The 22,500-nt window shown below is 41.2% G+C and overlaps 82 non-coding genes and 18 pseudogenes across 82 annotated transcripts in view; all 100 read right to left on the minus strand.

Moving 5' to 3' along the window:
* Positions 1-97: 97 nt before the first annotated feature.
* Positions 98-218, minus strand: LOC134893348 (5S ribosomal RNA; annotated as a pseudogene).
* Positions 219-325: 107 nt separating this feature from the next.
* LOC134891288 (5S ribosomal RNA) lies at positions 326-444 on the minus strand (annotated as a pseudogene).
* Positions 445-551: 107 nt separating this feature from the next.
* LOC135069684 (5S ribosomal RNA) lies at positions 552-670 on the minus strand. Its single transcript, XR_010255861.1, has one exon. It is a non-coding gene; the product is annotated as a 5S ribosomal RNA (ribosomal RNA).
* A 107-nt stretch (positions 671-777) lies between these two features.
* Positions 778-896, minus strand: LOC134884246 (5S ribosomal RNA). The gene has a single exon (XR_010168399.1). It is a non-coding gene; the product is annotated as a 5S ribosomal RNA (ribosomal RNA).
* Positions 897-1,004: 108 nt separating this feature from the next.
* Positions 1,005-1,123, minus strand: LOC134884891 (5S ribosomal RNA). Its single transcript, XR_010169022.1, has one exon. It is a non-coding gene; the product is annotated as a 5S ribosomal RNA (ribosomal RNA).
* A 107-nt stretch (positions 1,124-1,230) lies between these two features.
* On the minus strand, positions 1,231-1,348 carry LOC134894315 (5S ribosomal RNA; annotated as a pseudogene).
* A 107-nt stretch (positions 1,349-1,455) lies between these two features.
* Positions 1,456-1,573, minus strand: LOC134884768 (5S ribosomal RNA). Its single transcript, XR_010168903.1, has one exon. It is a non-coding gene; the product is annotated as a 5S ribosomal RNA (ribosomal RNA).
* Positions 1,574-1,680: 107 nt separating this feature from the next.
* LOC135065548 (5S ribosomal RNA) lies at positions 1,681-1,799 on the minus strand. Its single transcript, XR_010251827.1, has one exon. It is a non-coding gene; the product is annotated as a 5S ribosomal RNA (ribosomal RNA).
* A 107-nt stretch (positions 1,800-1,906) lies between these two features.
* On the minus strand, positions 1,907-2,025 carry LOC135070092 (5S ribosomal RNA). Its single transcript, XR_010256267.1, has one exon. It is a non-coding gene; the product is annotated as a 5S ribosomal RNA (ribosomal RNA).
* Positions 2,026-2,132: 107 nt separating this feature from the next.
* Positions 2,133-2,251, minus strand: LOC135059764 (5S ribosomal RNA). Its single transcript, XR_010246163.1, has one exon. It is a non-coding gene; the product is annotated as a 5S ribosomal RNA (ribosomal RNA).
* Positions 2,252-2,358: 107 nt separating this feature from the next.
* LOC135067493 (5S ribosomal RNA) lies at positions 2,359-2,477 on the minus strand. Its single transcript, XR_010253706.1, has one exon. It is a non-coding gene; the product is annotated as a 5S ribosomal RNA (ribosomal RNA).
* A 107-nt stretch (positions 2,478-2,584) lies between these two features.
* On the minus strand, positions 2,585-2,703 carry LOC134886800 (5S ribosomal RNA). The gene has a single exon (XR_010170874.1). It is a non-coding gene; the product is annotated as a 5S ribosomal RNA (ribosomal RNA).
* Positions 2,704-2,808: 105 nt separating this feature from the next.
* Positions 2,809-2,927, minus strand: LOC135064358 (5S ribosomal RNA). The gene has a single exon (XR_010250666.1). It is a non-coding gene; the product is annotated as a 5S ribosomal RNA (ribosomal RNA).
* A 107-nt stretch (positions 2,928-3,034) lies between these two features.
* LOC134893349 (5S ribosomal RNA) lies at positions 3,035-3,155 on the minus strand (annotated as a pseudogene).
* Positions 3,156-3,262: 107 nt separating this feature from the next.
* LOC134891289 (5S ribosomal RNA) lies at positions 3,263-3,381 on the minus strand (annotated as a pseudogene).
* Positions 3,382-3,488: 107 nt separating this feature from the next.
* LOC135069685 (5S ribosomal RNA) lies at positions 3,489-3,607 on the minus strand. Its single transcript, XR_010255862.1, has one exon. It is a non-coding gene; the product is annotated as a 5S ribosomal RNA (ribosomal RNA).
* Positions 3,608-3,714: 107 nt separating this feature from the next.
* Positions 3,715-3,833, minus strand: LOC134884247 (5S ribosomal RNA). Its single transcript, XR_010168400.1, has one exon. It is a non-coding gene; the product is annotated as a 5S ribosomal RNA (ribosomal RNA).
* Positions 3,834-3,941: 108 nt separating this feature from the next.
* LOC134893351 (5S ribosomal RNA) lies at positions 3,942-4,062 on the minus strand (annotated as a pseudogene).
* A 107-nt stretch (positions 4,063-4,169) lies between these two features.
* On the minus strand, positions 4,170-4,288 carry LOC134893892 (5S ribosomal RNA; annotated as a pseudogene).
* A 107-nt stretch (positions 4,289-4,395) lies between these two features.
* On the minus strand, positions 4,396-4,514 carry LOC134889699 (5S ribosomal RNA; annotated as a pseudogene).
* A 107-nt stretch (positions 4,515-4,621) lies between these two features.
* LOC134884248 (5S ribosomal RNA) lies at positions 4,622-4,740 on the minus strand. Its single transcript, XR_010168401.1, has one exon. It is a non-coding gene; the product is annotated as a 5S ribosomal RNA (ribosomal RNA).
* A 108-nt stretch (positions 4,741-4,848) lies between these two features.
* Positions 4,849-4,967, minus strand: LOC134884892 (5S ribosomal RNA). The gene has a single exon (XR_010169023.1). It is a non-coding gene; the product is annotated as a 5S ribosomal RNA (ribosomal RNA).
* Positions 4,968-5,074: 107 nt separating this feature from the next.
* LOC135070103 (5S ribosomal RNA) lies at positions 5,075-5,193 on the minus strand. The gene has a single exon (XR_010256278.1). It is a non-coding gene; the product is annotated as a 5S ribosomal RNA (ribosomal RNA).
* A 107-nt stretch (positions 5,194-5,300) lies between these two features.
* Positions 5,301-5,419, minus strand: LOC134886229 (5S ribosomal RNA). The gene has a single exon (XR_010170320.1). It is a non-coding gene; the product is annotated as a 5S ribosomal RNA (ribosomal RNA).
* A 107-nt stretch (positions 5,420-5,526) lies between these two features.
* LOC134893542 (5S ribosomal RNA) lies at positions 5,527-5,645 on the minus strand (annotated as a pseudogene).
* A 107-nt stretch (positions 5,646-5,752) lies between these two features.
* Positions 5,753-5,871, minus strand: LOC135067735 (5S ribosomal RNA). The gene has a single exon (XR_010253946.1). It is a non-coding gene; the product is annotated as a 5S ribosomal RNA (ribosomal RNA).
* Positions 5,872-5,978: 107 nt separating this feature from the next.
* Positions 5,979-6,097, minus strand: LOC134885412 (5S ribosomal RNA). Its single transcript, XR_010169527.1, has one exon. It is a non-coding gene; the product is annotated as a 5S ribosomal RNA (ribosomal RNA).
* A 107-nt stretch (positions 6,098-6,204) lies between these two features.
* On the minus strand, positions 6,205-6,323 carry LOC134884355 (5S ribosomal RNA). Its single transcript, XR_010168506.1, has one exon. It is a non-coding gene; the product is annotated as a 5S ribosomal RNA (ribosomal RNA).
* Positions 6,324-6,430: 107 nt separating this feature from the next.
* LOC135065549 (5S ribosomal RNA) lies at positions 6,431-6,549 on the minus strand. The gene has a single exon (XR_010251828.1). It is a non-coding gene; the product is annotated as a 5S ribosomal RNA (ribosomal RNA).
* Positions 6,550-6,656: 107 nt separating this feature from the next.
* On the minus strand, positions 6,657-6,775 carry LOC134900755 (5S ribosomal RNA). Its single transcript, XR_010174259.1, has one exon. It is a non-coding gene; the product is annotated as a 5S ribosomal RNA (ribosomal RNA).
* A 107-nt stretch (positions 6,776-6,882) lies between these two features.
* On the minus strand, positions 6,883-7,001 carry LOC134901664 (5S ribosomal RNA). Its single transcript, XR_010175150.1, has one exon. It is a non-coding gene; the product is annotated as a 5S ribosomal RNA (ribosomal RNA).
* A 107-nt stretch (positions 7,002-7,108) lies between these two features.
* LOC134885314 (5S ribosomal RNA) lies at positions 7,109-7,227 on the minus strand. The gene has a single exon (XR_010169432.1). It is a non-coding gene; the product is annotated as a 5S ribosomal RNA (ribosomal RNA).
* Positions 7,228-7,334: 107 nt separating this feature from the next.
* LOC135058765 (5S ribosomal RNA) lies at positions 7,335-7,453 on the minus strand. Its single transcript, XR_010245189.1, has one exon. It is a non-coding gene; the product is annotated as a 5S ribosomal RNA (ribosomal RNA).
* Positions 7,454-7,560: 107 nt separating this feature from the next.
* Positions 7,561-7,679, minus strand: LOC135062770 (5S ribosomal RNA). The gene has a single exon (XR_010249114.1). It is a non-coding gene; the product is annotated as a 5S ribosomal RNA (ribosomal RNA).
* A 107-nt stretch (positions 7,680-7,786) lies between these two features.
* On the minus strand, positions 7,787-7,905 carry LOC135063675 (5S ribosomal RNA). The gene has a single exon (XR_010250000.1). It is a non-coding gene; the product is annotated as a 5S ribosomal RNA (ribosomal RNA).
* A 107-nt stretch (positions 7,906-8,012) lies between these two features.
* On the minus strand, positions 8,013-8,131 carry LOC135068506 (5S ribosomal RNA). The gene has a single exon (XR_010254705.1). It is a non-coding gene; the product is annotated as a 5S ribosomal RNA (ribosomal RNA).
* A 107-nt stretch (positions 8,132-8,238) lies between these two features.
* On the minus strand, positions 8,239-8,357 carry LOC135064260 (5S ribosomal RNA). Its single transcript, XR_010250571.1, has one exon. It is a non-coding gene; the product is annotated as a 5S ribosomal RNA (ribosomal RNA).
* Positions 8,358-8,464: 107 nt separating this feature from the next.
* Positions 8,465-8,583, minus strand: LOC135059092 (5S ribosomal RNA). Its single transcript, XR_010245509.1, has one exon. It is a non-coding gene; the product is annotated as a 5S ribosomal RNA (ribosomal RNA).
* Positions 8,584-8,690: 107 nt separating this feature from the next.
* Positions 8,691-8,809, minus strand: LOC135070114 (5S ribosomal RNA). The gene has a single exon (XR_010256289.1). It is a non-coding gene; the product is annotated as a 5S ribosomal RNA (ribosomal RNA).
* Positions 8,810-8,916: 107 nt separating this feature from the next.
* Positions 8,917-9,035, minus strand: LOC135063716 (5S ribosomal RNA). Its single transcript, XR_010250040.1, has one exon. It is a non-coding gene; the product is annotated as a 5S ribosomal RNA (ribosomal RNA).
* A 107-nt stretch (positions 9,036-9,142) lies between these two features.
* LOC134888222 (5S ribosomal RNA) lies at positions 9,143-9,261 on the minus strand (annotated as a pseudogene).
* Positions 9,262-9,368: 107 nt separating this feature from the next.
* LOC135063676 (5S ribosomal RNA) lies at positions 9,369-9,487 on the minus strand. The gene has a single exon (XR_010250001.1). It is a non-coding gene; the product is annotated as a 5S ribosomal RNA (ribosomal RNA).
* Positions 9,488-9,594: 107 nt separating this feature from the next.
* LOC134893126 (5S ribosomal RNA) lies at positions 9,595-9,715 on the minus strand (annotated as a pseudogene).
* Positions 9,716-9,822: 107 nt separating this feature from the next.
* Positions 9,823-9,941, minus strand: LOC135070128 (5S ribosomal RNA). Its single transcript, XR_010256301.1, has one exon. It is a non-coding gene; the product is annotated as a 5S ribosomal RNA (ribosomal RNA).
* Positions 9,942-10,048: 107 nt separating this feature from the next.
* On the minus strand, positions 10,049-10,167 carry LOC135063718 (5S ribosomal RNA). The gene has a single exon (XR_010250042.1). It is a non-coding gene; the product is annotated as a 5S ribosomal RNA (ribosomal RNA).
* A 107-nt stretch (positions 10,168-10,274) lies between these two features.
* LOC135070140 (5S ribosomal RNA) lies at positions 10,275-10,393 on the minus strand. The gene has a single exon (XR_010256313.1). It is a non-coding gene; the product is annotated as a 5S ribosomal RNA (ribosomal RNA).
* Positions 10,394-10,500: 107 nt separating this feature from the next.
* On the minus strand, positions 10,501-10,619 carry LOC135062771 (5S ribosomal RNA). The gene has a single exon (XR_010249115.1). It is a non-coding gene; the product is annotated as a 5S ribosomal RNA (ribosomal RNA).
* Positions 10,620-10,726: 107 nt separating this feature from the next.
* Positions 10,727-10,845, minus strand: LOC135063677 (5S ribosomal RNA). Its single transcript, XR_010250002.1, has one exon. It is a non-coding gene; the product is annotated as a 5S ribosomal RNA (ribosomal RNA).
* Positions 10,846-10,952: 107 nt separating this feature from the next.
* Positions 10,953-11,071, minus strand: LOC134888859 (5S ribosomal RNA; annotated as a pseudogene).
* A 107-nt stretch (positions 11,072-11,178) lies between these two features.
* On the minus strand, positions 11,179-11,297 carry LOC134885703 (5S ribosomal RNA). The gene has a single exon (XR_010169813.1). It is a non-coding gene; the product is annotated as a 5S ribosomal RNA (ribosomal RNA).
* Positions 11,298-11,404: 107 nt separating this feature from the next.
* Positions 11,405-11,523, minus strand: LOC135068607 (5S ribosomal RNA). The gene has a single exon (XR_010254801.1). It is a non-coding gene; the product is annotated as a 5S ribosomal RNA (ribosomal RNA).
* Positions 11,524-11,630: 107 nt separating this feature from the next.
* On the minus strand, positions 11,631-11,748 carry LOC134897483 (5S ribosomal RNA; annotated as a pseudogene).
* Positions 11,749-11,854: 106 nt separating this feature from the next.
* Positions 11,855-11,973, minus strand: LOC135068507 (5S ribosomal RNA). Its single transcript, XR_010254706.1, has one exon. It is a non-coding gene; the product is annotated as a 5S ribosomal RNA (ribosomal RNA).
* A 107-nt stretch (positions 11,974-12,080) lies between these two features.
* LOC135064262 (5S ribosomal RNA) lies at positions 12,081-12,199 on the minus strand. Its single transcript, XR_010250573.1, has one exon. It is a non-coding gene; the product is annotated as a 5S ribosomal RNA (ribosomal RNA).
* Positions 12,200-12,306: 107 nt separating this feature from the next.
* Positions 12,307-12,425, minus strand: LOC134902241 (5S ribosomal RNA). Its single transcript, XR_010175709.1, has one exon. It is a non-coding gene; the product is annotated as a 5S ribosomal RNA (ribosomal RNA).
* Positions 12,426-12,532: 107 nt separating this feature from the next.
* Positions 12,533-12,651, minus strand: LOC135063320 (5S ribosomal RNA). The gene has a single exon (XR_010249655.1). It is a non-coding gene; the product is annotated as a 5S ribosomal RNA (ribosomal RNA).
* A 107-nt stretch (positions 12,652-12,758) lies between these two features.
* On the minus strand, positions 12,759-12,877 carry LOC135070152 (5S ribosomal RNA). The gene has a single exon (XR_010256324.1). It is a non-coding gene; the product is annotated as a 5S ribosomal RNA (ribosomal RNA).
* Positions 12,878-12,984: 107 nt separating this feature from the next.
* LOC134888895 (5S ribosomal RNA) lies at positions 12,985-13,103 on the minus strand (annotated as a pseudogene).
* A 107-nt stretch (positions 13,104-13,210) lies between these two features.
* On the minus strand, positions 13,211-13,329 carry LOC134888223 (5S ribosomal RNA; annotated as a pseudogene).
* A 107-nt stretch (positions 13,330-13,436) lies between these two features.
* On the minus strand, positions 13,437-13,555 carry LOC135065152 (5S ribosomal RNA). Its single transcript, XR_010251440.1, has one exon. It is a non-coding gene; the product is annotated as a 5S ribosomal RNA (ribosomal RNA).
* A 107-nt stretch (positions 13,556-13,662) lies between these two features.
* LOC135067713 (5S ribosomal RNA) lies at positions 13,663-13,781 on the minus strand. The gene has a single exon (XR_010253924.1). It is a non-coding gene; the product is annotated as a 5S ribosomal RNA (ribosomal RNA).
* Positions 13,782-13,888: 107 nt separating this feature from the next.
* On the minus strand, positions 13,889-14,007 carry LOC135070163 (5S ribosomal RNA). The gene has a single exon (XR_010256335.1). It is a non-coding gene; the product is annotated as a 5S ribosomal RNA (ribosomal RNA).
* A 107-nt stretch (positions 14,008-14,114) lies between these two features.
* Positions 14,115-14,233, minus strand: LOC135063719 (5S ribosomal RNA). Its single transcript, XR_010250043.1, has one exon. It is a non-coding gene; the product is annotated as a 5S ribosomal RNA (ribosomal RNA).
* Positions 14,234-14,340: 107 nt separating this feature from the next.
* Positions 14,341-14,459, minus strand: LOC135070174 (5S ribosomal RNA). Its single transcript, XR_010256346.1, has one exon. It is a non-coding gene; the product is annotated as a 5S ribosomal RNA (ribosomal RNA).
* Positions 14,460-14,566: 107 nt separating this feature from the next.
* LOC134885725 (5S ribosomal RNA) lies at positions 14,567-14,685 on the minus strand. The gene has a single exon (XR_010169833.1). It is a non-coding gene; the product is annotated as a 5S ribosomal RNA (ribosomal RNA).
* Positions 14,686-14,792: 107 nt separating this feature from the next.
* Positions 14,793-14,911, minus strand: LOC135064263 (5S ribosomal RNA). Its single transcript, XR_010250574.1, has one exon. It is a non-coding gene; the product is annotated as a 5S ribosomal RNA (ribosomal RNA).
* A 107-nt stretch (positions 14,912-15,018) lies between these two features.
* On the minus strand, positions 15,019-15,137 carry LOC134902242 (5S ribosomal RNA). The gene has a single exon (XR_010175710.1). It is a non-coding gene; the product is annotated as a 5S ribosomal RNA (ribosomal RNA).
* Positions 15,138-15,244: 107 nt separating this feature from the next.
* Positions 15,245-15,363, minus strand: LOC135059104 (5S ribosomal RNA). The gene has a single exon (XR_010245520.1). It is a non-coding gene; the product is annotated as a 5S ribosomal RNA (ribosomal RNA).
* A 107-nt stretch (positions 15,364-15,470) lies between these two features.
* LOC135070185 (5S ribosomal RNA) lies at positions 15,471-15,589 on the minus strand. Its single transcript, XR_010256357.1, has one exon. It is a non-coding gene; the product is annotated as a 5S ribosomal RNA (ribosomal RNA).
* Positions 15,590-15,696: 107 nt separating this feature from the next.
* On the minus strand, positions 15,697-15,815 carry LOC135063720 (5S ribosomal RNA). Its single transcript, XR_010250044.1, has one exon. It is a non-coding gene; the product is annotated as a 5S ribosomal RNA (ribosomal RNA).
* A 107-nt stretch (positions 15,816-15,922) lies between these two features.
* LOC134888224 (5S ribosomal RNA) lies at positions 15,923-16,041 on the minus strand (annotated as a pseudogene).
* A 107-nt stretch (positions 16,042-16,148) lies between these two features.
* Positions 16,149-16,267, minus strand: LOC135065153 (5S ribosomal RNA). Its single transcript, XR_010251441.1, has one exon. It is a non-coding gene; the product is annotated as a 5S ribosomal RNA (ribosomal RNA).
* A 107-nt stretch (positions 16,268-16,374) lies between these two features.
* Positions 16,375-16,493, minus strand: LOC135067714 (5S ribosomal RNA). The gene has a single exon (XR_010253925.1). It is a non-coding gene; the product is annotated as a 5S ribosomal RNA (ribosomal RNA).
* A 107-nt stretch (positions 16,494-16,600) lies between these two features.
* Positions 16,601-16,719, minus strand: LOC135070196 (5S ribosomal RNA). The gene has a single exon (XR_010256368.1). It is a non-coding gene; the product is annotated as a 5S ribosomal RNA (ribosomal RNA).
* Positions 16,720-16,826: 107 nt separating this feature from the next.
* LOC135063721 (5S ribosomal RNA) lies at positions 16,827-16,945 on the minus strand. Its single transcript, XR_010250045.1, has one exon. It is a non-coding gene; the product is annotated as a 5S ribosomal RNA (ribosomal RNA).
* Positions 16,946-17,052: 107 nt separating this feature from the next.
* Positions 17,053-17,171, minus strand: LOC135070207 (5S ribosomal RNA). The gene has a single exon (XR_010256379.1). It is a non-coding gene; the product is annotated as a 5S ribosomal RNA (ribosomal RNA).
* A 107-nt stretch (positions 17,172-17,278) lies between these two features.
* LOC135062772 (5S ribosomal RNA) lies at positions 17,279-17,397 on the minus strand. Its single transcript, XR_010249116.1, has one exon. It is a non-coding gene; the product is annotated as a 5S ribosomal RNA (ribosomal RNA).
* Positions 17,398-17,504: 107 nt separating this feature from the next.
* Positions 17,505-17,623, minus strand: LOC134885726 (5S ribosomal RNA). The gene has a single exon (XR_010169834.1). It is a non-coding gene; the product is annotated as a 5S ribosomal RNA (ribosomal RNA).
* Positions 17,624-17,730: 107 nt separating this feature from the next.
* LOC135064264 (5S ribosomal RNA) lies at positions 17,731-17,849 on the minus strand. The gene has a single exon (XR_010250575.1). It is a non-coding gene; the product is annotated as a 5S ribosomal RNA (ribosomal RNA).
* A 107-nt stretch (positions 17,850-17,956) lies between these two features.
* Positions 17,957-18,075, minus strand: LOC134902243 (5S ribosomal RNA). The gene has a single exon (XR_010175711.1). It is a non-coding gene; the product is annotated as a 5S ribosomal RNA (ribosomal RNA).
* Positions 18,076-18,182: 107 nt separating this feature from the next.
* LOC135059115 (5S ribosomal RNA) lies at positions 18,183-18,301 on the minus strand. Its single transcript, XR_010245531.1, has one exon. It is a non-coding gene; the product is annotated as a 5S ribosomal RNA (ribosomal RNA).
* A 107-nt stretch (positions 18,302-18,408) lies between these two features.
* LOC135070219 (5S ribosomal RNA) lies at positions 18,409-18,527 on the minus strand. Its single transcript, XR_010256390.1, has one exon. It is a non-coding gene; the product is annotated as a 5S ribosomal RNA (ribosomal RNA).
* A 107-nt stretch (positions 18,528-18,634) lies between these two features.
* Positions 18,635-18,753, minus strand: LOC135063722 (5S ribosomal RNA). Its single transcript, XR_010250046.1, has one exon. It is a non-coding gene; the product is annotated as a 5S ribosomal RNA (ribosomal RNA).
* A 107-nt stretch (positions 18,754-18,860) lies between these two features.
* Positions 18,861-18,979, minus strand: LOC135070905 (5S ribosomal RNA). Its single transcript, XR_010257053.1, has one exon. It is a non-coding gene; the product is annotated as a 5S ribosomal RNA (ribosomal RNA).
* A 107-nt stretch (positions 18,980-19,086) lies between these two features.
* LOC135063975 (5S ribosomal RNA) lies at positions 19,087-19,205 on the minus strand. Its single transcript, XR_010250293.1, has one exon. It is a non-coding gene; the product is annotated as a 5S ribosomal RNA (ribosomal RNA).
* A 107-nt stretch (positions 19,206-19,312) lies between these two features.
* On the minus strand, positions 19,313-19,431 carry LOC135064265 (5S ribosomal RNA). The gene has a single exon (XR_010250576.1). It is a non-coding gene; the product is annotated as a 5S ribosomal RNA (ribosomal RNA).
* A 107-nt stretch (positions 19,432-19,538) lies between these two features.
* On the minus strand, positions 19,539-19,657 carry LOC134902244 (5S ribosomal RNA). The gene has a single exon (XR_010175712.1). It is a non-coding gene; the product is annotated as a 5S ribosomal RNA (ribosomal RNA).
* A 107-nt stretch (positions 19,658-19,764) lies between these two features.
* LOC135065762 (5S ribosomal RNA) lies at positions 19,765-19,883 on the minus strand. The gene has a single exon (XR_010252034.1). It is a non-coding gene; the product is annotated as a 5S ribosomal RNA (ribosomal RNA).
* A 107-nt stretch (positions 19,884-19,990) lies between these two features.
* Positions 19,991-20,109, minus strand: LOC135067606 (5S ribosomal RNA). Its single transcript, XR_010253817.1, has one exon. It is a non-coding gene; the product is annotated as a 5S ribosomal RNA (ribosomal RNA).
* Positions 20,110-20,216: 107 nt separating this feature from the next.
* On the minus strand, positions 20,217-20,335 carry LOC135069821 (5S ribosomal RNA). The gene has a single exon (XR_010256003.1). It is a non-coding gene; the product is annotated as a 5S ribosomal RNA (ribosomal RNA).
* Positions 20,336-20,442: 107 nt separating this feature from the next.
* Positions 20,443-20,561, minus strand: LOC135059765 (5S ribosomal RNA). Its single transcript, XR_010246164.1, has one exon. It is a non-coding gene; the product is annotated as a 5S ribosomal RNA (ribosomal RNA).
* A 107-nt stretch (positions 20,562-20,668) lies between these two features.
* LOC135065131 (5S ribosomal RNA) lies at positions 20,669-20,787 on the minus strand. Its single transcript, XR_010251419.1, has one exon. It is a non-coding gene; the product is annotated as a 5S ribosomal RNA (ribosomal RNA).
* Positions 20,788-20,894: 107 nt separating this feature from the next.
* LOC134891637 (5S ribosomal RNA) lies at positions 20,895-21,013 on the minus strand (annotated as a pseudogene).
* A 107-nt stretch (positions 21,014-21,120) lies between these two features.
* LOC135070230 (5S ribosomal RNA) lies at positions 21,121-21,239 on the minus strand. Its single transcript, XR_010256401.1, has one exon. It is a non-coding gene; the product is annotated as a 5S ribosomal RNA (ribosomal RNA).
* A 107-nt stretch (positions 21,240-21,346) lies between these two features.
* LOC134891195 (5S ribosomal RNA) lies at positions 21,347-21,465 on the minus strand (annotated as a pseudogene).
* Positions 21,466-21,572: 107 nt separating this feature from the next.
* On the minus strand, positions 21,573-21,691 carry LOC135065862 (5S ribosomal RNA). Its single transcript, XR_010252132.1, has one exon. It is a non-coding gene; the product is annotated as a 5S ribosomal RNA (ribosomal RNA).
* Positions 21,692-21,798: 107 nt separating this feature from the next.
* Positions 21,799-21,917, minus strand: LOC135062773 (5S ribosomal RNA). Its single transcript, XR_010249117.1, has one exon. It is a non-coding gene; the product is annotated as a 5S ribosomal RNA (ribosomal RNA).
* Positions 21,918-22,024: 107 nt separating this feature from the next.
* On the minus strand, positions 22,025-22,143 carry LOC135063976 (5S ribosomal RNA). The gene has a single exon (XR_010250294.1). It is a non-coding gene; the product is annotated as a 5S ribosomal RNA (ribosomal RNA).
* Positions 22,144-22,250: 107 nt separating this feature from the next.
* LOC135064266 (5S ribosomal RNA) lies at positions 22,251-22,369 on the minus strand. The gene has a single exon (XR_010250577.1). It is a non-coding gene; the product is annotated as a 5S ribosomal RNA (ribosomal RNA).
* A 107-nt stretch (positions 22,370-22,476) lies between these two features.
* The window catches only part of LOC134902245 (5S ribosomal RNA), a 119-nt gene continuing 95 nt past the window's right edge, over positions 22,477-22,500 (minus strand). The window contains exon 1 of the ribosomal RNA XR_010175713.1: positions 22,477-22,500. This exon is cut by the window's right edge and continues 95 nt beyond it. This is a non-coding gene — a ribosomal RNA (5S ribosomal RNA).

Raw genomic sequence — 22,500 nt, forward strand, 5'->3', positions numbered from 1 at the left:
GTTTCTGTTAGAACTTTTCTACTTCTAACTACTGGTTCATAAATGAATACGTTTTAAAATGGAATGCATCAACAGAACGGTGTTGGCAGTATAAAAATATCTACAGCACCTTGTATTCCCAGGTGGTCTCCCATCCAAGTACTAACCAGGCACAATACACTGCTTAGCTTCCAAGATCAGATGAGATTGGGCGAATCCAGTGTGGTGTGGCTGTAGATGAGCTTTGTGGTTTCTGTTAGAACTTTTCTACTTCTAACTACTGGTTCATAAATGAATACGTTTGAAAATGGAATGCATCAACAGAACGGTGTTGGCAGTATAAAAATATCTACAGCACCTTGTATTCCCAGGTGGTCCCCCATCCAAGTACTAACCAGGCGCAACACAGCTTAGCTTCCAAGACCAGATGAGATTGGGCGTATCCAGTGTGGTGTGGCTGTAGATGAGCTTTGTGGTTTCTGTTTGAACTTTTCTACTTCTAACTACTGGTTCATAAATGAATACATTTGAAAATGGAATGCATCAACAGAATGGTGTTGGTAGTATAAAAATATCTACAGCACCTTGTATTCCCAGGTGGTCTCCCATCCAAGTACTAACCAGGCCCAACACTGCTTAGCTAACAAGATCAGATGAGATTGGGCGTATCCAGTGTGGTGTGGCTGTAGATGAACTTTATGGTTTCTGTTAGAACTTTTCTACTTCTAACTACTGGTTCATAAATGAATACGTTTGAAAATGGAATGCATCAACAGAACGGTGTTGGCAGTATAAAAATATCTACAGTACCTTGTATTCCCAGGTGGTCTCCCATCCAAGTACTGACCAGGCCCAACACTGCTTAACTTCCAAGATCAGATGAGATTTGGCGTATCCAGTGTGGTGTGGCTGTAGATGAGCTTTGTGGTTTCTGTTTGAACTTTTCTACTTCTAACTACTGGTTCATTAAATGAATACATTTGAAAATTGAATGCATCAACAGAACGGTGTTGGCAGTATAAAAATATCTACAGCACCTTGTATTCTTAGGTGGTCTCCCATCCAAGTACTAACCATGCCCAACACTGCTTAGCTTCCAAGATCAGATGAGATTGGGCGTATCCAGTGTGGTGTGGCTGTAGATGAGCTTTGTGGTTTCTGTTAGAACTTTTCTACTTCTAACTACTGGTTCATAAATGAATACGTTTGAAAATGGAATGCATCAACAGAACGGTGTTGGCAGTATAAAAATATCTACAGCACCTTGTATTCCAGGTGGTCTCCCATCCAAGTACTAACCATGCCCAACACTGCTTAGTTTCCAAGATCAGATGAGATTGGGCGTATCCAGTGTGGTGTGGCTGTAGATGAGCTTTGTGGTTTCTGTTAGAACTTTTCTACTTCTAACTACTGGTTCATAAATGAATACGTTTGAAAATGGAATGCATCAACAGAACGGTGTTGGCAGTATAAAAATATCTACAGCACCTTGTATTCCAGGTGGTCTCCCATCCAAGTACTAACCAGGCCCAACACTGCTTAGCTTCCAAGATCAGATGAGATTGGGCGTATCCAGTGTGGTGTGGCTGTAGATAAACTTTGTGGTTTCTGTTAGAACTTTTCTACTTCTAACTACTGGTTCATAAATGAATACGTTTGAAAATGGAATGCATCAACAGAACGGTGTTGGCAGTATAAAAATATCTACAGCACCTTGTATTCCCAGGTGGTCTCCCATACAAGTACTGACCAGGCCCAACACTGCTTAGCTTCCAAGATCAGATGAGATTGGGCGTATCCAGTGTGGTGTGGCTGTAGATGAGCTTTGTGGTTTCTGTTTGAACTTTTCTACTTCTAACTACTGGTTCATAAATGAATACATTTGAAATTTGAATGCATCAACAGAACGGTGTTGGCAGTATAAAAATATCTACAGCACCTTGTATTCCCAGGTGGTCTCCCATCCAAGTACTAACCAGGCCCAACACTGCTTAGCTTCCAAGATCAGATGAGATTGGGCGTATCCAGTGTGGTGTGGCTGTAGATGAGCTTTGTGGTTTCTGTTCGAACTTTTCTACCTCTAACTACTGGTTCATAAATGAATACGTTTGAAAATGGAATGCACCAACAGAACGGTGTTGGCAGTATAAAAATATCTACAGCACCTTGTATTCCCAGGTGGTCTCCCATCCAAGTACTAACCAGGCCCAACACTGCTTAGCTTCCAAGATCAGATGAGATTGGGCGTATCCAGTGTGGTGTTGCTGTAGATGAACTTTCTGGTTTCTGTTAGAACTTTTCTACTTCTAACTACTGGTTCATAAATGAATACGTTTGAAAATGGAATGCATCAACAGAACGGTGTTGGCAGTTTAAAAATATCTACAGCACCTTGTATTCCCAGGTGGTCTCCCATCCAAGTACTAACCAGGCCCAACACTGCTTAGCTTCCAAGATCAGATGAGATTGGGTGTATCCAGTGTGGTGTGGCTGTAGATGAGCTTTGTGGTTTCTGTTTGAACTTTTCTACTTCTAACTACTGGTTCATAAATGAATACGTTTTAAAATGGAATGCATCAACAGAACGGTGTTGGCAGTATAAAATTATCTACAGCACCTTGTATTCCCAGGTGGTCTCCCATCCAAGTACTAACCAGGCCCAACACTGCTTAGCTAACAAGATCAGATGAGATTGGGCGTATCCAGTGTGGTGTTGCTGTAGATGAACTTTCTGGTTTGTTAGAACTTTTCTACTTCTAACTACTGGTTCATAAATGAATACTTTTTAAAATGGAATGCATCAACAGAATGGTGTTTGCAGTATAAAAATATCTACAGCACCTTGTATTCCCAGGTGGTCTCCCATCCAAGTACTAACCAGGCCCAACACTGCTTAGCTTCCAAGATCAGATGAGATTTGGCGTATCCAGTGTGGTGTGGCTGTAGATGAACTTTCTGGTTTCTGTTAGAACTTTTCTACTTCTAACTACTGGTTCATAAATGAATACGTTTTAAAATGGAATGCATCAACAGAACGGTGTTGGCAGTATAAAAATATCTACAGCACCTTGTATTCCCAGGTGGTCTCCCATCCAAGTACTAACCAGGCACAATACACTGCTTAGCTTCCAAGATCAGATGAGATTGGGCGAATCCAGTGTGGTGTGGCTGTAGATTAGCTTTGTGGTTTCTGTTAGAACTTTTCTACTTCTAACTACTGGTTCATAAATGAATACGTTTGAAAATGGAATGCATCAACAGAACGGTGTTGGCAGTATAAAAATATCTACAGCACCTTGTATTCCCAGGTGGTCCCCCATCCAAGTACTAACCAGGCGCAACACAGCTTAGCTTCCAAGACCAGATGAGATTGGGCGTATCCAGTGTGGTGTGGCTGTAGATGAGCTTTGTGGTTTCTGTTTGAACTTTTCTACTTCTAACTACTGGTTCATAAATGAATACATTTGAAAATGGAATGCATCAACAGAATGGTGTTGGTAGTATAAAAATATCTACAGCACCTTGTATTCCCAGGTGGTCTCCCATCCAAGTACTAACCAGGCCCAACACTGCTTAGCTAACAAGATCAGATGAGATTGGGCGTATCCAGTGTGGTGTGGCTGTAGATGAACTTTATGGTTTCTGTTAGAACTTTTCTACTTCTAACTACTGGTTCATAAATGAATACGTTTGAAAATGGAATGCATCAACAGAACGGTGTTGGCAGTATAAAAATATCTACAGTACCTTGTATTCCCAGGTGGTCTCCCATCCAAGTACTGACCAGGCCCAACACTGCTTAACTTCCAAGATCAGATGAGATTTGGCGTATCCAGTGTGGTGTGGCTGTAGATGAGCTTTGTGGTTTCTGTTTGAACTTTTCTACTTCTAACTACTGGTTCATTAAATGAATACATTTGAAAATTGAATGCATCAACAGAACGGTGTTGGCAGTATAAAAATATCTACAGCACCTTGTATTCCCAGGTGGTCTCCCATCCAAGTACTAACCAGGCACAATACACTGCTTAGCTTCCAAGATCAGATGAGATTGGGCGAATCCAGTGTGGTGTGGCTGTAGATGAGCTTTGTGGTTTCTGTTAGAACTTTTCTACTTCTAACTACTGGTTCATAAATGAATACGTTTGAAAATGGAATGCATCAACAGAACGGTGTTGGCAGTATAAAAATATCTACAGCACCTTGTATTCCCAGGTGGTCCCCCATCCAAGTACTAACCAGGCGCAACACAGCTTAGCTTCCAAGACCAGATGAGATTGGACGTATCCAGTGTGGTGTGGCTGTAGATGAGCTTTGTGGTTTCTGTTTGAACTTTTCTACTTCTAACTACTGGTTCATAAATAAATACATTTGAAAATGGAATGCATCAACAGAATGGTGTTGGTAGTATAAAAATATCTACAGCACCTTGTATTCCCAGGTGGTCTCCCATCCAAGTACTAACCAGGCCTAACACTGCTTAGCTAACAAGATCAGATGAGATTGGGCGTATCCAGTGTGGTGTGGCTGTAGATGAACTTTATGGTTTCTGTTAGAACTTTTCTACTTCTAACTACTGGTTCATAAATGAATACGTTTGAAAATGGAATGCATCAACAGAACGGTGTTGGCAGTATAAAAATATCTACAGTACCTTGTATTCCCAGGTGGTCTCCCATCCAAGTACTGACCAGGCCCAACACTGCTTAACTTCCAAGATCAGATGAGATTTGGCGTATCCAGTGTGGTGTGGCTGTAGATTAGCTTTGTGGTTTCTGTTTGAACTTTTCTACTTCTAACTACTGGTTCATTAAATGAAAACATTTGAAAATTGAATGCATCAACAGAACGGTGTTGGCAGTATAAAAATATCTACAGCACCTTGTATTCTTAGGTGGTCTCCCATCCAAGTACTAACCATGCCCAACACTGCTTAGCTTCCAAGATCAGATGAGATTGGGCGTATCCAGTGTGGTGTGGCTGTAGATGAGCTTTGTGGTTTCTGTTTGAACTTTTCTACTTCTAACTACTGGTTCATAAATGAATACATTTTAAATTTGAATGCATCAACAGAACGGTGTTGGCAGTATAAAAATATCTACAGCACCTTGTATTCCCAGGTGGTCTCCCATCCAAGTACTAACCAGGCCCAACACTGCTTAGCTTCCAAGATCAGATGAGATTGGGCGTATCCAGTGTGGTGTGGCTGTAGATGAGCTTTGTGGTTTCTGTTCGAACTTTTCTACCTCTAACTACTGGTTCATAAATGAATACGTTTGAAAATGGAATGCATCAACAGAACGGTGTTGGTAGTATAAAAATATCTACAGCACCTTGTATTCCCAGGTGGTCTCCTATCCAAGTACTAACCAGGCCCAAAACTGCTTAGCTTCCAAGATCAGATGAGATTGGGCGTATCCAGTGTGGTGTGGCTGTAGATGAGCATTATTTTTTCTGTTAGAACTTTTCTACTTCTAACTACTGGTTCATAAATGAATACGTTTGAAAATGGAATGCATCAACAGAACGGTGTTGGTAGATTAAAAATATCTACAGCACCTTCTATTCCCAGGTGGTCTCCCATCCAAGTACTAACCAGGCCCAACACTGCTTAGCTTCCTAGATCAGATGAAATTGGGCATATCCAGTGTGGTGTGGCTGTAGAAGAGCTTTATGGTTTCTGTTAGTACTTTTCTACTTCTAACTACTGGTTCATAAATGAATACGTTTGAAAATGGAATGCATCAACAGAACGGTGTTGGCAGTATAAAATTATCTACAGCACCTTCTATTCCCAGGTGGTCTCCCATCCAAGTACTAACCAGGCCCAACACTGCTTAGCTTCCAAGATCAGATGAGATTGGGCATATCCAGTGTGGTGTGGCTGTAGATGAGCTTTACAGTTTCTGTTAGAACTTTTCTACTTCTAACTACTGGTTCATAAATGAATACGTTTGAAAATGGAATGCATCAACAGAACGGTGTTGGCAGTATAAAAATATCTACAGCACCTTGTATTCCCAGGTGGTCTCCCATCCAAGTACTAACCAGGCCCAACACTGTTTAGCTTCTAAGATCAGATGAGATTGGGCATATCCAGTGTGGTGTGGCTGTAGATGAGCTTTATGGTTTCTGTTAGAACTTTTCTACTTCTAACTACTGGTTCATAAATGAATACGTTTGAAAATGGAATGCATCAACAGAACGGTGTTGGCAGTATAAAAATATATACAGCACTTTGTATTCCCAGGTGGTCTCCCATCCAAGTACTAACCAGGCCCAACACTGCTTAGCTTCCAAGATCAGATGAGATTGGGCGTATCCAGTGTGGTGTGGCTGTAGATGAACTTTGTGGTTTCTGTTACAACTTTTCTACTTCTAACTACTGGTTAATAAATGAATACGTTTGAAAATGGAATGCATCAACAGAACGGTGTTGGCAGTATAAAAATATCTACAGCACCTTGTATTCCCAGGTGGTCTCCCATACAAGTACTGACCAGGCCCAACACTGCTTAGCTTCCAAGATCAGATGAGATTGGGCGTATCCAGTGTGGTGTGGCTGTAGATGAGCTTTCTGGTTTCTGTTAGAACTTTTCTACTTCTAACTACTGGTTCATAAATGAATACGTTTGAAAATGGAATGCATCAACAGAACGGTGTTGGCAGTATAAAAATATCTACAGCACCTTGTATTCCCAGGTGGTTTCCCATCCAAGTACTAACCAGGCCCAACACTGCTTAGCTTCCAAGATCAGATGAGATTGGGTGTATCCAGTGTGGTGTGGCTGTAGATGAGCTTTATGGTTTCTGTTAGAACTTGTCTACTTCTAACTACTGGTTCATAAATGAATACGTTTGAAAATGGAATGCATCAACAGAACGGTGTTGGTAGTATAAAAAAATCTACAGCACCTTGTATTCCCAGGTGGTCTCCCATCCAAGTACTAACCAGGCCCAACACTGCTTAGCTTCCAAGATCAGATGAGATTGGGCATATCCAGTGTGGTGTGGCTGTAGATGAGCTTTATGGTTTCTGTTAGAACTTTTCTACTTCTAACTACTGGTTCATAAATGAATACGTTTGAAAATGGAATGCATCAACAGAACGGTGTTGGTAGTATAAAAATATCTACAGCACCTTGTATTCCCAGGTGGTCTCCCATCCAAGTACTAACCAGGCCCAACACTACTTAGCTTCCAAGATCAGATGAGACTGGGCGTATCCAGTGTGGAGTGGCTGTAGATGAGCTTTGTTGTTTCTGTTAGAACTTTTCTACTTCTAACTACTGGTTCATAAATGAATACGTTTGAAAATGGAATGCATCAACAGAACGGTGTTGGCAGTATAAAAATATCTACAGCACCTTGTATTCCCAGGTGGTTTCCCATCCAAGTACTAACCAGGCCCAACACTGCTTAGCTTCCAAGATCAGATGAGATTGGGCGTATCCAGTGTGGTGTGGCTGTAGATGAGCTTTGTGGTTTCTGTTAGAACTTTTCTACTTCTAACTACTGGTTCATAAATGAATACGTTTGAAAATGGAATGCATCAACAGAACGGTGTTGGCAGTATAAAAATATCTACAGCACCTTGTATTCCCAGGTGGTCTCCCATCCAAGTACTAACCAGGCCCAACACTGCTTAGCTTCCAAGATCAGATGAGATTGGGCGTATCCAGTGTGGTGTGGTTGTAGATGAACTTTGTGGTTTCTGTTAGAACTTTTCTACTTCTAACTACTGGTTCATAAATGAATACGTTTTAAAATGGAATGCATCAACAGAACGGTGTTGGCAGTATAAAATTATCTACAGCACCTTGTATTCCCAGGTGGTCTCCTATCCAAGTACTAACCAGGCCCAACACTGCTTAGCTTCCAAGATCAGATGAGATTGGGCGTATCCAGTGTGGTGTGGCTGTAGATGAGCTTTATGGTTTCTGTTAGAACTTTTCTACTTCTAACTACTGGTTCATAAATGAATACGTTTGAAAATGGAATGCATCAACAGAACGGTGTTGGCAGTATAAAAATATCTACAGCACCTTGTATTCCCAGGTGGTCTCCCATTCAAGTACTAACCAGGCCCAACACTGCTTAGCTTCCAAGATCAGATGAGATTGGGCATATCCAGTGTGGTGTGGCTGTAGAAGAGCTTTATGGTTTCTGTAAGTACTTTTTTACTTCTAACTACTGGTTCATAAATGAATATGTTTGAAAATGGAAGGCATCAACAGAACGGTGTTGGTAGTATAACAATATCTACAGCACCTTGTATTCCCAGGTGGTCTCCCATTCAAGTACTAACCAGGCCCAACACTGCTTAGCTTCCAAGATCAGATGAGATTGGGCGTATCCAGTGTAGTGTGGCTGTAGATGAGCTTTATGGTTTCTGTTAGAACTTTTCTACTTCTAACTACTGGTTCATAAATGAATACGTTTGAAAATGGAATGCATCAACAGAACGGTGTTGGTAGTATAAAAATATCTACAGCACCTAGTATTCCCAGGTGGTCTCCCATCCAAGTACTAACCAGGCCCAACACTGCTTAACTTCCAAGATCAGATGAGATTGGGCATATCCAGTGTGGTGTGGCTGCAGATGAGCTTTGTGGTTTCTGTTAGAACTTTTCTACTTCTAACTACTGGTTCATAAATGAATACGTTTGAAAATGGAATGCATCAACAGAACAGTGTTGGCAGTATAAAAATATCTACAGCACCTTGTATTCCCAGGTGGTCTCCCATCCAAGTACTAACCAGGCCCAACACTGCTTAGCTTCCAAGATCAGATGAGATTGGGCGTATCCAGTGTGGTGTGGCTGTAGATGAGCTTTGTGGTTTCTGTTTGAACTTTTCTACTTCTTACTACTGGTTCATAAATGAATACATTTGAAAATTGAATGCATCAACAGAACGGTGTTGGCAGTATAAAAATATCTACAGCACCTTGTATTCCCAGGTGGTCTCCCATCCAAGTACTAACCAGGCCCAACACTGCTTAGCTTCCAAGATCAGATAAGATTGGGCGTATCCAGTGTGGTGTGGCTGTAGATGAGCTTTGTGGTATCTGTTAGAACTTTTCTACTTCTAACTACTGGTTCATAAATGAATACGTTTGAAAATGGAATGCATCAACAGAACGGTGTTGGCAGTATAAAAATATCTACAGCACCTTGTATTTCCAGGTGGTCTCCCATCCAAGTACTAACCAGGCCCAACACTGCTTAGCTTCCAAGATCAGATGAGATTAGGCGTATCCAGTGTGGTGTGGTTGTAGATGAACTTTGTGGTTTCTGTTAGAACTTTTCTACTTCTAACTACTGGTTCATAAATGAATACGTTTTAAAATGGAATGCATCAACAGAACGGTGTTGGCAGTATAAAATTATCTACAGCACCTTGTATTCCCAGGTGGTCTCCTATCCAAGTACTAACCAGGCCCAACACTGCTTAGCTTCCAAGATCAGATGAGATTGGGCGTATCCAGTGTGGTGTGGCTGTAGATGAGCTTTATGGTTTCTGTTAGAACTTTTCTACTTCTAACTACTGGTTCATAAATGAATACGTTTGAAAATGGAATGCATCAACAGAACGGTGTTGGCAGTATAAAAATATCTACAGCACCTTGTATTCCCAGGTGGTCTCCCATTCAAGTACTAACCAGGCCCAACACTGCTTAGCTTCCAAGATCAGATTAGAGATTGGGCATATCCAGTGTGGTGTGGCTGCAGATGAGCTTTGTGGTTTCTGTTAGAACTTTTCTACTTCTAACTACTGGTTCATAAATGAATACGTTTGAAAATGGAATGCATCAACAGAACAGTGTTGGCAGTATAAAAATATCTACAGCACCTTGTATTCCCAGGTGGTCTCCCATCCAAGTACTAACCAGGCCCAACACTGCTTAGCTTCCAAGATCAGATGAGATTGGGCGTATCCAGTGTGGTGTGGCTGTAGATGAGCTTTGTGGTTTCTGTTTGAACTTTTCTACTTCTTACTACTGGTTCATAAATGAATACATTTGAAAATTGAATGCATCAACAGAACGGTGTTGGCAGTATAAAAATATCTACAGCACCTTGTATTCCCAGGTGGTCTCCCATCCAAGTACTAACCAGGCCCAACACTGCTTAGCTTCCAAGATCAGATAAGATTGGGCGTATCCAGTGTGGTGTGGCTGTAGATGAGCTTTGTGGTTTCTGTTAGAACTTTTCTACTTCTAACTACTGGTTCATAAATGAATACATTTGAAAATTGAATGCATCAACAGAACGGTGTTGGCAGTATAAAAATATCTACAGCACCTTGTATTCCCAGGTGGTCTCCCATCCAAGTACTAACCAGGCCCAACACTGCTTAGCTTCCAAGATCAGATGAGATTGGGCGTATCCAGTGTGGTGTGGCTGTAGATGAGCTTTGTGGTTTCTGTTAGAACTTTTCTACTTCTAACTACTGGTTCATAAATGAATACGTTTGAAAATGGAATGCATCAACAGAACGGTGTTGGCAGTATAAAAATATCTACAGCACCTTGTATTCCCAGGTGGTCTCCCATCCAAGTACTAACCAGGCCCAACACTGCTTAGCTTCCAAGATCAGATGAGATTGGGCGTATCCAGTGTGGTGTGGTTGTAGATGAACTTTGTGGTTTCTGTTAGAACTTTTCTACTTCTAACTACTGGTTCATAAATGAATACGTTTTAAAATGGAATGCATCAACAGAACGGTGTTGGCAGTATAAAATTATCTACAGCACCTTGTATTCCCAGGTGGTCTCCTATCCAAGTACTAACCAGGCCCAACACTGCTTAGCTTCCAAGATCAGATGAGATTGGGCGTATCCAGTGTGGTGTGGCTGTAGATGAGCTTTATGGTTTCTGTTAGAACTTTTCTACTTCTAACTACTGGTTCATAAATGAATACGTTTGAAAATGGAATGCATCAACAGAACGGTGTTGGCAGTATAAAAATATCTACAGCACCTTGTATTCCCAGGTGGTCTCCCATTCAAGTACTAACCAGGCCCAACACTGCTTAGCTTCCAAGATCAGATGAGATTGTGCATATCCAGTGTGGTGTGGCTGTAGAAGAGCTTTATGGTTTCTGTAAGTACTTTTCTACTTCTAACTACTGGTTCATAAATGAATATGTTTGAAAATGGAATGCATCAACAGAACGGTGTTGGTAGTATAAAAATATCTACAGCACCTTGTATTCCCAGGTGGTCTCCCATTCAAGTACTAACCAGGCCCAACACTGCTTAGCTTCCAAGATCAGATAAGATTGGGCGTATCCAGTGTAGTGTGGCTGTAGATGAGCTTTATGGTTTCTGTTAGAACTTTTCTACTTCTAACTACTGGTTCATAAATGAATACGTTTGAAAATGGAATGCATCAACAGAACGGTGTTGGTAGTATAAAAATATCTACAGCACCTTGTATTCCCAGGTGGTCTCCCATCCAAGTACTAACCAGGCCCAACACTGCTTAGTTTCCAAGATCAGATGAGATTGGGCGTATCCAATGTGGTGTGGCTGTAGATGCGCTTTGTGGTTTCTGTTAGAACTTTTCTACTTCTAACTACTGGTTCATAAATGAATACGTTTGAAAATGGAATGCATCAACAGAACGGTGTTGGCAGTATAAAAATATCTACAGCACCTTGTATTTCCAGGTGGTCTCCCATCCAAGTACTAACCAGGCCCAACACTGCTTAGCTTCCAAGATCAGATGAGATAGGGCGTATCCAGTGTGGTGTGGTTTACATGAACTTTGTGTTTCTGTTAGAACTTTTCTACTTCTAACTACTGGTTCATAAATGAATACGTTTGAAAATGGAATGCATCAACAGAACGGTGTTGGCAGTATAAAAATATCTACAGCACCTTGTATTCCCAGGTGGTCTCCCATTCAAGTACTAACCAGGCCCAACACTGCTTAGCTTCCAAGATCAGATGAGATTGGGCATATCCAGTGTGGTGTGGCTGTAGAAGAGCTTTATGGTTTCTGTAAGTACTTTTCTACTTCTAACTACTGGTTCATAAATGAATATGTTTGAAAATGGAATGCATCAACAGAACGGTGTTGGTAGTATAAAAATATCTACAGCACCTTGTATTCCCAGGTGGTCTCCCATTCAAGTACTAACCAGGCCCAACACTGCTTAGCTTCCAAGATCAGATGAGATTGGGCGTATCCAGTGTAGTGTGGCTGTAGATGAGCTTTATGGTTTCTGTTAGAACTTTTCTACTTCTAACTACTGGTTCATAAATGAATACGTTTGAAAATGGAATGCATCAACAGAACGGTGTTGGTAGTATAAAAATATCTACAGCACCTTGTATTCCCAGGTGGTCTCCCATCCAAGTACTAACCAGGCCCAACACTGCTTAGCTTCCAAGATCAGATGAGATTGGGCGTATCCAATGTGGTGTGGCTGTAGATGCGCTTTGTGGTTTCTGTTAGAACTTTTCTACTTCTAACTACTGGTTCATAAATGAATACGTTTGAAAATGGAATGCATCAACAGAACGGTGTTGGTAGTATAAAAATATCTACAGCACCTAGTATACCCAGGTGGTCTCCCATCCAAGTACTAACCAGGCCCAACACTGCTTAACTTCCAAGATCAGATGAGATTGGGCATATCCAGTGTGGTGTGGCTGCAGATGAGCTTTGTGGTTTCTGTTAGAACTTTTCTACTTCTAACTACTGGTTCATAAATGAATACGTTTGAAAATGGAATGCATCAACAGAACAGTGTTGGCAGTATAAAAATATCTACAGCACCTTGTATTCCCAGGTGGTCTCCCATCCAAGTACTAACCAGGCCCAACACTGCTTAGCTTCCAAGATCAGATGAGATTGGGCGTATCCAGTGTGGTGTGGCTGTAGATGAGCTTTGTGGTTTCTGTTTGAACTTTTCTACTTCTTACTACTGGTTCATAAATGAATACATTTGAAAATTGAATGCATCAACAGAACGGTGTTGGCAGTATAAAAATATCTACAGCACCTTGTATTCCCAGGTGGTCTCCCATCCAAGTACTAACCAGGCCCAACACTGCTTAGCTTCCAAGATCAGATAATATTGGGCGTATCCAGTGTGGTGTGGCTGTAGATGAGCTTTGTGGTTTCTGTTAGAACTTTTCTACTTCTAACTACTGGTTCATAAATGAATACGTTTGAAAATGGAATGCATCAACAGAACGGTGTTGGCAGTATAAAAATATCTACAGCACCTTGTATTTCCAGGTGGTCTCCCATCCAAGTACTAACCAGGCCCAACACTGCTTAGCTTCCAAGATCAGATGAGATTAGGCGTATCCAGTGTGGTGTGGTTGTAGATGAACTTTGTGGTTTCTGTTAGAACTTTTCTACTTCTAACTACTGGTTCATAAATGAATACGTTTTAAAATGGAATGCATCAACAGAACGGTGTTGGCAGTATAAAATTATCTACAGCACCTTGTATTCCCAGGTGGTCTCCTATCCAAGTACTAACCAGGCCCAACACTGCTTAGCTTCCAAGATCAGATGAGATTGGGTGTATCCAGTGTGGTGTGGCTGTAGAAGAGCTTTATGGTTTCTGTTAGAACTTTTCTACTTCTAACTACTGGTTCATAAATGAATACGTTTGAAAATGGAATGCATCAACAGAACGGTGTTGGCAGTATAAAAATATCTACAGCACCTTGTATTCCCAGGTGGTCTCCCATTCAAGTACTAACCAGGCCCAACACTGCTTAGCTTCCAAGATCAGATGAGATTGGGCATATCCAGTGTGGTGTGGCTGCAGATGAGCTTTGTGGTTTCTGTTAGAACTTTTCTACTTCTAACTACTGGTTCATAAATGAATACGTTTGAAAATGGAATGCATCAACAGAACAGTGTTGGCAGTATAAAAATATCTACAGCACCTTGTATTCCCAGGTGGTCTCCCATCCAAGTACTAACCAGGCCCAACACTGCTTAGCTTCCAAGATCAGATGAGATTGGGCGTATCCAGTGTGGTGTGGCTGTAGATGAGCTTTGTGGATTTTGTTTGAACTTTTCTACTTCTTACTACTGGTTCATAAATGAATACATTTGAAAATTGAATGCATCAACAGAACGGTGTTGGCAGTATAAAAATATCTACAGCACCTTGTATTCCCAGGTGGTCTCCCATCCAAGTACTAACCAGGCCCAACACTGCTTAGCTTCCAAGATCAGATAAGATTGGGCGTATCCAGTGTGGTGTGGCTGTAGATGAGCTTTGTGGTTTCTGTTAGAACTTTTCTACTTCTAACTACTGGTTCATAAATGAATACATTTGAAAATTGAATGCATCAACAGAACGGTGTTGGCAGTATAAAAATATCTACAGCACCTTGTATTCCCAGGTGGTCTCCCATCCAAGTACTAACCAGGCCCAACACTGCTTAGCTTCCAAGATCAGATGAGATTGGGCGTATCCAGTGTGGTGTGGCTGTAGATGAGCTTTGTGGTTTCTGTTAGAACTTTTCTACTTCTAACTACTGGTTCATAAATGAATACGTTTTAAAATGGAATGCATCAACAGAACGGTGTTGGCAGTATAAAATTATCTACAGCACCTTGTATTCCCAGGTGGTCTCCTATCCAAGTACTAACCAGGCCCAACACTGCTTAGCTTCCAAGATCAGATGAGATTGGGCATATCCAGTGTGGTGTGGCTGTAGAAGAGCTTTATGATTTCTGTAAGTACTTTTCTACTTCTAACTACTGGTTCATAAATGAATATGTTTGAAAATGGAATGCATCAACAGAACGGTGTTGGTAGTATAAATATATCTACAGCACCTTGTATTCCCAGGTGGTCTCCCATTCAAGTACTAACCAGGCCCAACACTGCTTAGCTTCCAAGATCAGATGAGATTGGGCGTATCCAGTGTAGTGTGGCTGTAGATGAGCTTTATGGTTTCTGTTAGAACTTTTCTACTTCTAACTACTGGTTCATAAATGAATACGTTTGAAAATGGAATGCATCAACAGAACGGTGTTGGTAGTATAAAAATATCTACAGCACCTTGTATTCCCAGGTGGTCTCCCATCCAAGTACTAACCAGGCCCAACACTGCTTAGCTTCCAAGATCAGATGAGATTGGGCGTATCCAATGTGGTGTGGCTGTAGATGCGCTTTGTGGTTTCTGTTAGAACTTTTCTACTTCTAACTACTGGTTCATAAATGAATACGTTTGAAAATGGAATGCATCAACAGAACGGTGTTGGTAGTATAAAAATATCTACAGCACCTAGTATTCCCAGGTGGTCTCCCATCCAAGTACTAACCAGGCCCAACACTGCTTAACTTCCAAGATCAGATGAGATTGGGCATATCCAGTGTGGTGTGGCTGCAGATGAGCTTTGTGGTTTCTGTTAGAACTTTTCTACTTCTAACTACTGGTTCATAAATGAATACGTTTGAAAATGGAATGCATCAACAGAACAGTGTTGGCAGTATAAAAATATCTACAGCACCTTGTATTCCCAGGTGGTCTCCCATCCAAGTACTAACCAGGCCCAACACTGCTTAGCTTCCAAGATCAGATGAGATTGGGCGTATCCAGTGTGGTGTGGCTGTAGATGAGCTTTGTGGTTTCTGTTTGAACTTTTCTACTTCTTACTACTGGTTCATAAATGAATACATTTGAAAATTGAATGCATCAACAGAACGGTGTTGGCAGTATAAAAATATCTACAGCACCTTGTATTCCCAGGTGGTCTCCCATCCAAGTACTAACCAGGCCCAACACTGCTTAGCTTCCAAGATCAGATAAGATTGGGCGTATCCAGTGTGGTGTGGCTGTAGATGAGCTTTGTGGTTTCTGTTAGAACTTTTCTACTTCTAACTACTGGTTCATAAATGAATACGTTTGAAAATGGAATGCATCAACAGAACGGTGTTGGCAGTATAAAAATATCTACAGCACCTTGTATTTCCAGGTGGTCTCCCATCCAAGTACTAACCAGGCCCAACACTGCTTAGCTTCCAAGATCAGATGAGATTAGGCGTATCCAGTGTGGTGTGGTTGTAGATGAACTTTGTGGTTTCTGTTAGAACTTTTCTACTTCTAACTACTGGTTCATAAATGAATACGTTTTAAAATGGAATGCATCAACAGAACGGTGTTGGCAGTATAAAATTATCTACAGCACCTTGTATTCCCAGGTGGTCTCCTATCCAAGTACTAACCAGGCCCAACACTGCTTAGCTTCCAAGATCAGATGAGATTGGGTGTATCCAGTGTGGTGTGGCTGTAGAAGAGCTTTATGGTTTCTGTTAGAACTTTTCTACTTCTAACTACTGGTTCATAAATGAATACGTTTGAAAATGGAATGCATCAACAGAACGGTGTTGGCAGTATAAAAATATCTACAGCACCTTGTATTCCCAGGTGGTCTCCCATTCAAGTACTAACCAGGCCCAACACTGCTTAGCTTCCAAGATCAGATGAGATTGGGCATATCCAGTGTGGTGTGGCTGCAGATGAGCTTTGTGGTTTCTGTTAGAACTTTTCTACTTCTAACTACTGGTTCATAAATGAATACGTTTGAAAATGGAATGCATCAACAGAACAGTGTTGGCAGTATAAAAATATCTACAGCACCTTGTATTCCCAGGTGGTCTCCCATCCAAGTACTAACCAGGCCCAACACTGCTTAGCTTCCAAGATCAGATGAGATTGGGCGTATCCAGTGTGGTGTGGCTGTAGATGAGCTTTGTGGATTTTGTTTGAACTTTTCTACTTCTTACTACTGGTTCATAAATGAATACATTTGAAAATTGAATGCATCAACAGAACGGTGTTGGCAGTATAAAAATATCTACAGCACCTTGTATTCCCAGGTGGTCTCCCATCCAAGTACTAACCAGGCCCAACACTGCTTAGCTTCCAAGATCAGATAAGATTGGGCGTATCCAGTGTGGTGTGGCTGTAGATGAGCTTTGTGGTTTCTGTTAGAACTTTTCTACTTCTAACTACTGGTTCATAAATGAATACATTTGAAAATTGAATGCATCAACAGAACGGTGTTGGCAGTATAAAAATATCTACAGCACCTTGTATTCCCAGGTGGTCTCCCATCCAAGTACTAACCAGGCCCAACACTGCTTAGCTTCCAAGATCAGATGAGATTGGGCGTATCCAGTGTGGTGTGGCTGTAGATGAGCTTTGTGGTTTCTGTTAGAACTTTTCTACTTCTAACTACTGGTTCATAAATGAATACGTTTGAAAATGGAATGCATCAACAGAACGGTGTTGGCAGTATAAAAATATCTACAGCACCTTGTATTCCCAGGTGGTCTCCCATCCAAGTACTAACCAGGCCCAACACTGCTTAGCTTCCAAGATCAGATGAGATTGGGCGTATCCAGTGTGGTGTGGTTGTAGATGAACTTTGTGGTTTCTGTTAGAACTTTTCTACTTCTAACTACTGGTTCATAAATGAATACGTTTTAAAATGGAATGCATCAACAGAACGGTGTTGGCAGTATAAAATTATCTACAGCACCTTGTATTCCCAGGTGGTCTCCTATCCAAGTACTAACCAGGCCCAACACTGCTTAGCTTCCAAGATCAGATGAGATTGGGCATATCCAGTGTGGTGTGGCTGTAGAAGAGCTTTATGGTTTCTGTAAGTACTTTTCTACTTCTAACTACTGGTTCATAAATGAATATGTTTGAAAATGGAATGCATCAACAGAACGGTGTTGGTAGTATAAATATATCTACAGCACCTTGTATTCCCAGGTGGTCTCCCATTCAAGTACTAACCAGGCCCAACACTGCTTAGCTTCCAAGATCAGATGAGATTGGGCGTATCCAGTGTAGTGTGGCTGTAGATGAGCTTTATGGTTTCTGTTAGAACTTTTCTACTTCTAACTACTGGTTCATAAATGAATACGTTTGAAAATGGAATGCATCAACAGAACGGTGTTGGTAGTATAAAAATATCTACAGCACCTTGTATTCCCAGGTGGTCTCCCATCCAAGTACTAACCAGGCCCAACACTGCTTAGCTTCCAAGATCAGATGAGATTGGGCGTATCCAATGTGGTGTGGCTGTAGATGCGCTTTGTGGTTTCTGTTAGAACTTTTCTACTTCTAACTACTGGTTCATAAATGAATACGTTTGAAAATGGAATGCATCAACAGAACGGTGTTGGTAGTATAAAAATATCTACAGCACCTAGTATTCCCAGGTGGTCTCCCATCCAAGTACTAACCAGGCCCAACACTGCTTAACTTCCAAGATCAGATGAGATTGGGCATATCCAGTGTGGTGTGGCTGCAGATGAGCTTTGTGGTTTCTGTTAGAACTTTTCTACTTCTAACTACTGGTTCATAAATGAATACGTTTGAAAATGGAATGCATCAACAGAACAGTGTTGGCAGTATAAAAATATCTACAGCACCTTGTATTCCCAGGTGGTCTCCCATCCAAGTACTAACCAGGCCCAACACTGCTTAGCTTCCAAGATCAGATGAGATTGGGCGTATCCAGTGTGGTGTGGCTGTAGATGAGCTTTGTGGTTTCTGTTTGAACTTTTCTACTTCTTACTACTGGTTCATAAATGAATACATTTGAAAATTGAATGCATCAACAGAACGGTGTTGGCAGTATAAAAATATCTACAGCACCTTGTATTCCCAGGTGGTCTCCCATCCAAGTACTAACCAGGCCCAACACTGCTTAGCTTCCAAGATCAGATAAGATTGGGCGTATCCAGTGTGGTGTGGCTGTAGATGAGCTTTGTGGTTTCTGTTAGAACTTTTCTACTTCTAACTACTGGTTCATAAATGAATACGTTTGAAAATGGAATGCATCAACAGAACGGTGTTGGCAGTATAAAAATATCTACAGCACCTTGTATTTCCAGGTGGTCTCCCATCCAAGTACTAACCAGGCCCAACACTGCTTAGCTTCCAAGATCAGATGAGATTGGGCGTATCCAGTGTGGTGTGGTTGTAGATGAACTTTGTGGTTTCTGTTAGAACTTTTCTACTTCTAACTACTGGTTCATAAATGAATACGTTTTAAAATGGAATGCATCAACAGAACGGTGTTGGCAGTATAAAATTATCTACAGCACCTTGAATTCCCAGGTGGTCTCCTATCCAAGTACTAACCAGGCCCAACACTGCTTAGCTTCCAAGATCAGATGAGATTGGGCGTATCCAGTGTGGTGTGGCTGTAGATGAGCTTTATGGTTTCTGTTAGAACTTTTCTACTTCTAACTACTGGTTCATAAATGAATACGTTTGAAAATGGAATGCATCAACAGAACGGTGTTGGCAGTATAAAAATATCTACAGCACCTTGTATTCCCAGGTGGTCTCCCATTCAAGTACTAACCAGGCCCAACACTGCTTAGCTTCCAAGATCAGATGAGATTGGGCGTATCCAGTGTAGTGTGGCTGTAGATGAGCTTTATGGTTTCTGTTAGAACTTTTCTACTTCTAACTACTGGTTCATAAATGAATACGTTTGAAAATGGAATGCATCAACAGAACGGTGTTGGTAGTATAAAAATATCTACAGCACCTTGTATTCCCAGGTGGTCTCCCATCCAAGTACTAACCAGGCCCAACACTGCTTAGCTTCCAAGATCAGATGAGATTGGGCGTATCCAATGTGGTGTGGCTGTAGATGCGCTTTGTGGTTTCTGTTAGAACTTTTCTACTTCTAACTACTGGTTCATAAATGAATACATTTTAAAATGGAATGCATCAACAGAACGGTGTTGGCAGTATAAAATTATCAACAGCACCTTGTATTCCCAGGTGGTCTCCCATCCCAGTACTAACCAGGCCCAACACTGCTTAGCTTCCAAGATCAGATGAGATTGGGCGTATCAAGTGTGGTGTGGCTGTAGATGAGCTTTATGGTTTCTGTTAGAACTTTTCTACTTCTAACTACTGGTTCATAAATGAATACGTTTGAAAATGGAATGCATCAACAGAACGGTGTTGGCAGTATAAAAATATCTACAGCACCTTGTATTCCCAGGTGGTCTCCCATCCAAGTACTAACCAGGCCCAACACTGCTTAGCTTCCAAGATCAGATGAGATTGGGTGTATCCAGTGTGGTGTGGCTGTAGATGAGCTTTATGGTTTCTGTTAGAACTTTTCTACTTCTAACTACTGGTTCATAAATGAATACGTTTGAAAATGGAATGCATCAACAGAACGGTGTTGGTAGTATAAAAATATCTACAGCACCTTGCATTCCCAGGTGGTCTCCCATCCAAGTACTAACCAGGCCCAACACTGCTTAGCTTCCAAGATCAGATGAGATTGGGCATATCCAGTGTGGTGTGGCTGAAGATAAGATTTATGGTTTCTGTTAGAACTTTTCTACTTCTAACTACTGGTTCATAAATGAATACGTTTGAAAATGGAATGCATCAACAGAACGGTGTTGCCAGTATAAAAATATCTACAGCACCTTGTATTCCCAGGTGGTCTCCCATCCAAGTACTAACCAGGCCCAACACTGCTTAGCTTCCAAGATCAGATGAGATTGGGCGTATCCAGTGTGGTGTTGCTGTAGATGAACTTTTTGGTTTCTGTTAGAACTTTTCTACTTCTAACTACTGGTTCATAAATGAATACATTTGAAAATTGAATGCATCAACAGAACGGTGTTGGCAGTATAAAAATATCTACAGCTCCTTGTATTCCCAGGTGGTCTTCCATCCAAGTACTAACCAGGCCCAACACTGCTTAACTTCCAAGATCAGATGAGATTGGGCGTATCCAGTGTGGTGTGGCTGTAGATGAGCTTTGTGGTTTCTGTTAGAACTTTTCTACTTCTAACTACTGGTTCGTAAATTAATATGTTTGAAAATGGAATGCATCAACAGAACGGTGTTGGCAGTATAAAAATGTATACAGCACCTTGTATTCCCAGGTGGTCTTCCATCCAAGTACTAACCAGGTCCAACACTGCTTAGCTTCCAAGATCAGATGAGATTGGGCGTATCCAGTGTGGTGTTGCTGTAGATGAACTTTCTGGTTTCTGTTAGAACTTTTCTACTTCTAACTACTGGTTCTTAAATGAATACATTTGAAAATTGAATGCATCAACAGAACGGTGTTGGCAGTATAAAAATATCTACAGCACCTTGTATTCCCAGGTGGTCTCCCATCCAAGTACTAACCAGGCCCAACACTGCTTAGCTTCCAAGATCAGATGAGATTGGGCGTATCCAGTGTGGTGTGGCTGTAGATGAGCTTTGTGGTTTCTGTTAGAACTTTTCTACTTCTAACTACTGGTTCATAAATGAATATGTTTGAAAATGGAATGCATCAACAGAACGGTGTTGGCAGTATAAAATTATCTACAGCACCTTGTATTCCCAGGTGGTCTCCCATCCAAGTACTAACCAGGCCCAACACTGCTTAGCTTCCAAGATCAGATGAGATTGGTCATATTGAGTGTGGTGTGGCTGTAGAAGAGCTTTATGGTTTCTGTTAGTACTTTTCTACTTCTAACTACTGGTTCATAAATGAATACGTTTGAAAATGGAATGCATCAACAGAACGGTGTTGGTAGTATAAAAATATCTACAGCACCTTGTATTCCCAGGTGGTCTCCCATCCAAGTACTAACCAGGTCCAACACTGCTTAACTTCCAAGATCAGATGAGATTGGGCATATCCAGTGTGGTGTGGCTGCAGATGAGCTTTGTGGTTTCTGTTAGAACTTTTCTACTTCTAACTACTGGTTCATAAATGAACACGTTTGAAAATGGAATGCATCAACAGAACAGTGTTGGCAGTATAAAAATATCTACAGCACCTTGTATTCCCAGGTGGTCTCCCATCCAAGTACTAACCAGGCCCAACACTGCTTAGCTTCCAAGATCAGATGAGATTGGGCGTATCCAGTGTGGTGTGGTTGTAGATGAACTTTGTGGTTTCTGTTAGAACTTTTCTACTTCTAACTACTGGTTCATAAATGAATACGTTTTAAAATGGAATGCATCAACAGAACGGTGTTGGCAGTATAAAATTATCTACAGCACCTTGAATTCCCAGGTGGTCTCCTATCCAAGTACTAACCAGGCCCAACACTGCTTAGCTTCCAAGATCAGATGAGATTGGGCGTATCCAGTGTGGTGTGGCTGTAGATGAGCTTTATGGTTTCTGTTAGAACTTTTCTACTTCTAACTACTGGTTCATAAATGAATACGTTTGAAAATGGAATGCATCAACAGAACGGTGTTGGCAGTATAAAAATATCTACAGCACCTTGTATTCCCAGGTGGTCTCCCATTCAAGTACTAACCAGGCCCAACACTGCTTAGCTTCCAAGATCAGATGAGATTGGGCGTATCCAGTGTAGTGTGGCTGTAGATGAGCTTTATGGTTTCTGTTAGAACTTTTCTACTTCTAACTACTGGTTCATAAATGAATACGTTTGAAAATGGAATGCATCAACAGAACGGTGTTGGTAGTATAAAAATATCTACAGCACCTTGTATTCCCA

Source organism: Pseudophryne corroboree, chromosome 3, assembly GCF_028390025.1.
Source record: "Pseudophryne corroboree isolate aPseCor3 chromosome 3, aPseCor3.hap2, whole genome shotgun sequence".
In the NCBI taxonomy this organism is placed as follows: Eukaryota; Metazoa; Chordata; class Amphibia; order Anura; family Myobatrachidae; genus Pseudophryne; species Pseudophryne corroboree.